The sequence below is a fragment of the Ursus maritimus genome, unplaced genomic scaffold (assembly GCF_017311325.1).
Source record: "Ursus maritimus isolate PB19 unplaced genomic scaffold, ASM1731132v1 scaffold_11, whole genome shotgun sequence".
NCBI classification, from domain to species: Eukaryota; Metazoa; Chordata; class Mammalia; order Carnivora; family Ursidae; genus Ursus; species Ursus maritimus.
Window position 1 is genome coordinate 68,825,287 of NW_024423453.1, and position 8,126 is coordinate 68,833,412.

Here is an 8,126-nt window from a genome sequence, read left to right on the forward strand (position 1 = left end):
TGAAGGGTTTTTTTAATGTTTTTTTTATTATATTATGTTAGTCACCATACAGTACCAAACATTCAAAGAAGAAATAATACCTATTCTCCTAAAGCTATTTCAAAAAATAGAAACAGAAGGAAAGCTACCAAACTCATTCTATGAGGCCAATATTACCTTGATCCCCAAACCAGGCAAAGACCCCATCAAAAAGGAGAATTACAGACCGATTTCCCTAATGAATATGGATGCCAACATTCTCAACAAGATCCTTGGTAATAGAATCCAACAGTACATTAAAAGGATTATCCATCATGACCAAGTGGGATTCATCCCTGGGATGCAAGGGTGGTTCAACATTCGCAAATCTATCAGTGTCATAGATTTTATCCAGAAAGAAAAATTCAAAAATCACATGATTCTCTCAATAGATGCAGAAAAAGCATTTGACAAAATACAGCATCCTTTCCTGATTAAAACCCTTCAGAGTGTAGGGATAGAGGCTACATTCCTCAATCTCATAAAAATCATCTATGAAAAGCCTACAGCAAATATCATTCTCAATGGGGAAAAGCTGGAACTTTCCCTTAAGATCAGGAACACAACAAGGATGCCCACTCTCGCCACTATTATTCAACATAGTACTAGAAGTCCTTGCAACAGCAATCAGACAACAAAAAGAGATAAAACGTATCCAAATTGGCAAAGAAGTCAGAATGTCTCCCTTTGCAGATGACATGATACTCTATATGGAAAACCCAGAAGAATCCACACCCAAAATATTAGAAGTAATAGAGCAATTCAGTAATGTGGCAGGATACAAAATCAATGCTCAGAGATCAGTTGCATTTCTATACACGAACAATTAAACTAAAGAAAGAGAAATTAGGGAATCCATCCCATTTACAATAGCACCAATAACCATACATTACCTTGGAATTAACTTAACCAGAGACGTAAAGGATCTATATTCTAGAAACTATAAATCACTCTTGAAGAAACTGAAGTCTTAAGATAATAGCAGCAGCAAATGAGGAGTGGAGATGTGAAGAATAGAATTGATAGAGGCACAGGTGAGCATCTTACTGATGCTTGCTCCATCTTGGAATTATTATGGATAGAAAAGAAATTATGTGACCCTGGAAATTGCAGACCTGTTTGAACAAATTTCCTGGGTCTATATGGTGTTTTCTCTTTTAACTGCTAATTACAGTAATGAGTGGAACTTCAATCTTTTGCTATCTCAAATATTAATTTCTTTTATAATAATCTGAAACTTTCTCATTAGAGATCAACCAGGCAATAATAAGATTAATTTTGGTATAAATGCAAGAAAAGTTCCCAACCATGAAAATGCATACATGCAGATAGAGGCAGATATGTCAGAAGTAGAATTCCACGATAATAACAAATATATAAACTTTCCACCACTCCATAACAATTCCTATCCAAAAGCCAAAGGAAATAAAATTCTGCGGCATTTCGGTTGCATATAGCATAGATAGATTCAGAATGAAAAAAAAAAATGTCCTGACACTAACCTCAGAATTGTAACTATTTTCAGAAGAGTGATATGGTATCAGAAGAAATAAAGAGGAAATTGACGGGACTTAACAAACACCCCTACTTTGAAAGGACAAGGTCTGCAGAGAAGTTGGGGTATAAGACAGATGGAGAACATTATAATAGAAAGGAGGTATGCAATTGAACATGGAAATAATTGAAAAGAAAGTATGCTTTTCTGTTTCTGGTAATGGTGGTCTGGGAAATTCAGATCAACTCTCCCACTAAAAACAAATAAGTCATTTTTGAAAAAAAAAAAAAGATAAGGGAAAACTAATTTGGAAAGATTAGTGAGAGGACAGGAACCCAGAAACACAGAAAGGAAAATGATCCTGGATGGAAGTTCAGAAATGCAAGAAGGAATGAAAAATAAATAAACCAAGTAAGAACCCTAATGTAAACTATGGCCTTTCGGTGATAATCATGTGTCAATGTAGGTTCATCATTGGTGACAATGTACCACTCTTTTCCCTCTCACTCTGCTGCTCCCCCTGCTCAGGCTCTCTCATTCTCTCTCTGTCAAATAAATAAAATTAAAAAAAAAAAGAATAGGCAGAACAAATAAAACCATATAATATGATTGTAGATTACAGCCAAGTATACCTGTAATTACCTTTAATTTAAATAGACTAAATACCCTGATTTAAAAAAAAGACTAAAATTTTAAGAATATATACATTTCAAAAAAAGAATATATATGTTTCCATGCTTTTTAAAAATAAGAAACATATATAAAACATGAGGCTTCATGAAAGTAAAAGTATGGGAAAATGTTATACTGATGCAAAGGAGACCAACAGAAATTTGGCACAGCTATATTCATCTCCAGGATCTATAGAAAGAAAAAATGAACTTATGCAATTTCATCAAGATAAAAAGCTTCTGCACAGCCAAGGGAACAGTCAAAAAAACTAAGAGGCAGCCAATGGAATGGGAGAAGATATTTGCAAATGACACTACAGATAAAAGACTGGTATCCAAGATCTACAAAGAACTTCTCAAACTCAATACGCGAGAAACAAATAAACAAATCATAAAATGGGCAGAAGATATGAACAGACACTTTTCCAATGAAGACATACAAATGGCTAACAGACACATGAAAAAATGTTCAAAATCATTAGCCATCAGGGAAATTCAAATCAAAACCACATTAAGATACCACCTTACGCCAGTTAGAATAGCAAAAATTGACAAGGCAGGAAACAACAAATGTTGGAGAGGATGTGGAGAAAAGGGATCCCTCCTACACTGTTGGTGGGAATGCAAGTTTGTATAGCCACTTTGGAAAACAGCATGGAGGTCCCTTAAAAAGTTAATAATTGAGCTAAACTATGACCCAGCCATTGCACTACTGGGTATTTACCCCAAAGATACAGACATAGTGAAGAAAAGGGCCATATGCACCCCAGTGTTCATAGCAGCATTGTCCACAACAGCTAAATTGTGGAAGGAGCTGAGATGCCCTTCAACAGATGACTGGATTAAGGAGATGTGGTCCATATATACAATGGAATATTACTCAGCCATCAAAAAGAATGATTTCTCAACATTTGCTGCAACATGGACAGGACTGGAGGAGATAATGCTAAGTGAAATAAGTCAAGCAGAGAAAGACAATTATCATAAGGCTTCACTCATTTGTGGAACATAAGTAGTAGGAAGATCGGTAGGAGAAGAAAGGGAAAAAGAAAGGGGGGGTAAACAGAAGGGGGAATGAACCATGAGAGACTATGGACTCTGGGAAACAAACTGAGGGCTTCAGAGGGGAGAGGGGTGGGGGAATGGGATAGGCTGGTGATGGATATTAAGGAGGGCACATATTGCATGGTGCACTGGGTGTTGTACACAAGTAATGAATCATGGAACTTTACATCAAAAACTAGGGATGTACTGTATGGTGACTAACAAAATATAATTATAAAATTGAAAAAAAAGCAAGAAGACTGGAGCTACATACAACTGCATAATGATTAAAGTGTTAAGTCACTGCAAAGACAAAACAATTCTAAACTTTTATGTAGTAATAGCACAGCCATAAAATATATAAGCACCAGTAGAACCAGAAGGAATTGCCAAATTCACAGTTACAGTGAGGGATTTTAATTTACTGAATTAATTTACTGACCCCGGCTCAGTAATTGATAGCACAAACAAACAAGATATCAGTAGGGATTAATAGATGTACACACAACAAACAAACATGGCATAAAAAAGCGTAGAAAACATGCACATAACAACTGTAGAATACATATTTTTGTGTGCACAGACCGAATATTTACAAATATTTACAAATACGAGCAATTCAATATTTTTTATATATGCTCATTTTTCCAAGTAAATCATAGATGTGGTTTATGTTAAATGTAAATCCCAATAGGAATTGTGTGTATAAATTGCGAATCTGATTATAAAATATATGTGAAAGTACAAAAAGCTAATAACCAAGTCGTTCTTAAAGAAGAACAAAGTTAAAGGACAGCCTATATCAAAATTACTTTAAAGACATAGTTATAAAAGAGTGTCATACTGGCACAAAGGACAGTCAAATAGGACCACCAGAAAAGAATAGATATCCCAGAAAGACACATGGGTGAACACTTGCTTTATTAGATAAGTGTCCCTGTAGAGCATTTGGGAAGGATCATCTATCATATGAATGATAATGTGACAACTGGGCATCTATCTGGGATGAAAATGAAATTAAACATTTCCATCATACACAAAAGACTTTCAGATAGATTACAGACTTAAATTTGAAAAGATAATACAATAGTGCTTTTTAGAAGACAATATACAGATATATATTCATAACTTCAGGGTAGAGAATATTTCCTTAGAAAAGGACACACAAAGAAAAAAAAAACTAACCACCAAGAAAATGATTAAGAGAATTGACTACATTGAAATTAAAATCTTCCATTAATCACAGGACACCACAAAAAGAGTGACAAAACACAGGAGGGAAATTCTTTCAACATTGTAACTGAAAATAGCTTATATCAAAAATCTATTAAAACATATATAAGTTAATAAAGGGGGGAGGGGAGACAACTCAATAGAAATTCATACAAAAAGGCTTGAACAAATACTTCTCAGAAAAGAAAATCCAAGTGGCTCCCAAATAAGGAAAGATTCTTGCTATTATTATTATTAGTAGTAGTAGTAGTAGTAGTAGTAAGAAAATTAAAACCCCAATGTGCTATCACTACTAAACCACCAGAGGAATAAAATTTGCTATCTGCTAGTGTCAAATGGCTTAAAGGTTGTATAACAATAGGAACTTGTATTCACTGCTACTAGGAGTGTGAATTTGTACAGCCACTCTAGAAACAGTTGAGTATGATCTAGTGAAGTTAGACTTGAATGACAATATTTATAGAAACGTTTTCTCAACATAGTCCTGAAATATCCTAACAAGCAGTAAAAAAGGAAACTGTCATATATATATACAATATCACACCAATAAATGGCAAAATTGTGATATTATGCACAATAGCAAAAATAAACTAATTCCAGCTACATATAAGAACATGGATGATCTTGAAAACATAATATAGAGGAAAGAAAACTATGAGTACCAATAGTATATATATATATATATATATATAAAACTAAACAGAACATACTCCTTAGGAATGTGTATTTGGAAAGGAAGACCATGAAGAAAAGTAACAAACTGTTTATAATATAAGACACATTAATGATTAACCCTTAGAGAGAGAGGACATTAGGACAGGGATGGAGCCAAGGGATAAGATGCCTGGGCTGATAGCAATGCTCTGTTTCTTGGCCCAGACTGTAGCATATGAATGCTCATTTTATAATTCATATTATATATATATATGGATATGTATATGGGTATAGATGTTATATTATAAATGTATACAAATAATACATGTAATATATTTATATGTTTTTCTGTATAAATTTTACCAAAAATGGTTTTAATTAAGGAAGCTTGAAAGCCCATGGTGATGTATGCAGTACTAGAGAGCAGCGATCTTAACCTTTTATGTGCCACAGATCATTCTAGAAATCTGATAGAGCCTATAAACTCTTTTCTGAAGGCTTTTAAATTCATTAATAAAATGCACAGGACTAAAAAGGAAGCTAATTATGTTGGAATACAGTTGTCAAAATATTATAAAGGAATTTGTGATATAGTTACATATATGTTTCTTTTTTAATCCCTAAATTATAAGACCTAACAGTGGATTAATAGCCATCAGAATTTCAAACTGGAAACACATATATAGGATAAACACACATACAGGATATTTAAGGATTTATGTAGCAACTGCAATGTGATGTAAAAGTGTGTAATTTCCATTGGTGACACAGGAGAATTAATACCACTGTGGTTTGTTTCCTTACATCCCTGTAATTGTATTAGTTAGAGTTTAATGAAAATAGAAATATAATTTTTCTTTCAAATTTTGATGAGAAGCCTGATTTCATGAAAAATATCCGTTGCAATCTGTCCTTTTGGTGATGGGACACTTTCCTGCGTTAGAGGACCTTCCCCAGTCTGATGGAGGCTTTACTTGATGTTTTGGTAGAAGTAGTGCCAGAATGGAATCAAACTCACCAACAGTGTCCCAAAACAAAAAGAAAGCCTGATGGATGCAGTTGAATCCTGACACTGGTTTTTAACAAGTAGAATAAGTGATTCAGATAAAAACATCCCTTATCTGTATCCTGAACCACTCCAATTGCCTTCTTGATCCCCTTAAAACATAAATCTGGTGTCACATAATGCATATTTCCATCACCAGTCCTTCTATTTAAAGAAATACTTTAACAATGTGTTTTGGAATTGATAAGTAATTAAGGGGGAAAAAGCATAAAAATATAAAAAGGTTAGGCTTAAAATAAAATGTGGAAATAGAATAGATATAGAATATATACTTTCAGAAAAAAATTTATAAAGAATCAAAGTAAATTTAGGGTGGAATCTGCTTGGTACTCTCAATAAAATGAAAATAGATTGTTAAAGAAGATACAAAATAACAGAAGACAATAGAGTGGTATGAAACAGGTTTAAAGAAACACAAAAATGTTACTGACCATTTTAGAATGTCATTATAACTAATAAATAGGACTGGTAACATTGTCAAAAATTCATTCTATGATACAGAAAATAATTTTGAAAAACTTTCCCCAAAATAACAGGAGATAGTGACAAAAAAAGATAACAAGAAGGCCACACAGTCAAGATACTTGATACAGATGATTTATATTTCTGAATTAGAAACCAGAGAAGTGGAACAGAATCAATTTTAAAATCTGTAATAATAGGAACATTCCTTGTACTGAAGAATCAAACCCTCAGTTTGAAAGACCTCACTGGCTAACAATCAAAATAATTTAAAGAAAACAACACCCAGGCATGATATGATGATTAGTTTCATTTAGTAGCAACTCTAAAAACACGTAAGGGAAAATAAACCAATGATTTTTAAATGGTTATTTTACAACAACAACAAGCAAAATCAGGGTAACCTCAGTTTTGAACGCTAAATATCAGTATCTACTTCTTGAGAAAATCATGAAATTAAAACTGTGAGTCAAGAAATCTAATCCAATTCAACCTATTCATGTTTTCTATTTAGCAATGGAAATAAATTCTTATAAATGCAACATAGAAAGTTTCATCCAAGAAGAAAGAAGAAATGACTAATGGAAGTGACTTAGCAAATCAAGAGATTAAACAAAATAGAGTTGAAAAAGAGGGAAGTCATAGTTTTAAAGGAATTTTAGTGAGTGTGGAAACCCTTAAAGAATTTTCTAATTAAAGTATTTGATTGATGTTTATGCGTCTATTCCCCTACCATACCCAAATACCAGATGACACATTCTAAGTAGCATATGTGCATGTGTTTGCATGTCTATATACATGTAATAATACATTTAATATTTAAGAATATATGTAATAAAATCATAGAGCACTAGAAAAATAGTAAAGAACTTTTAGAAATTTCCGAAAGAAAGTAGAGGGATTTAGGTAGACAGAAACAGAGTAAATTATAGTCCAAGCATCAGAAGTAAATGCTGTTCTTTCTTGGGAAGTCTAGAAAAGAACCAAAAAAAATTTTTTTAAATAGCCCAGGGGTATCTGAGTGGCTCAGTCAGTTAGGCGTCAGACTCTTGATTTCGGCTCAGGTCATGATCTCAGGGTTGTAAAATCGAGCCCTGCCTCAGGCTCTGTACTCAACAAGGAGTCTGCTTGAGATTCTCTCTCTCCCTCTCCACCTGCCCCCCCCACACTAAAAAATAATAAATAAAAATAAATCTTAAAAAAAATAGTCCAAACATCAGAAGTAGATGCTATTCTTTCTTGGGAAGACAACAGAGAATCTGAACTTGAGACAGATGGTTTGTTCAGGTCCATCCCCATCTGCATCCCCTATCTCCATCTCCATCCCCATCCCCATCCCTTGTGTATACAGAACAATAGTGAGGACAAAGACCCAAGAACTGCTCTCTAGAAGCAATGGAGGATGAAGGGCCTGAGAAGCAGAACGGAGGCTAACTGCCGATACCCACAGTAGATGAGACAGAGAAGGGAGGATCAAGGAAAG

The 8,126-nt window shown here is 33.9% G+C and overlaps 1 protein-coding gene across 1 annotated transcript in view; it reads right to left on the bottom strand.

The window, feature by feature from the left end:
• The window catches only part of ADAM28 (ADAM metallopeptidase domain 28), a 72,182-nt gene that overhangs the window by 8,042 nt on the left and 56,014 nt on the right, over positions 1-8,126 (bottom strand). The window lies entirely within an intron of this gene.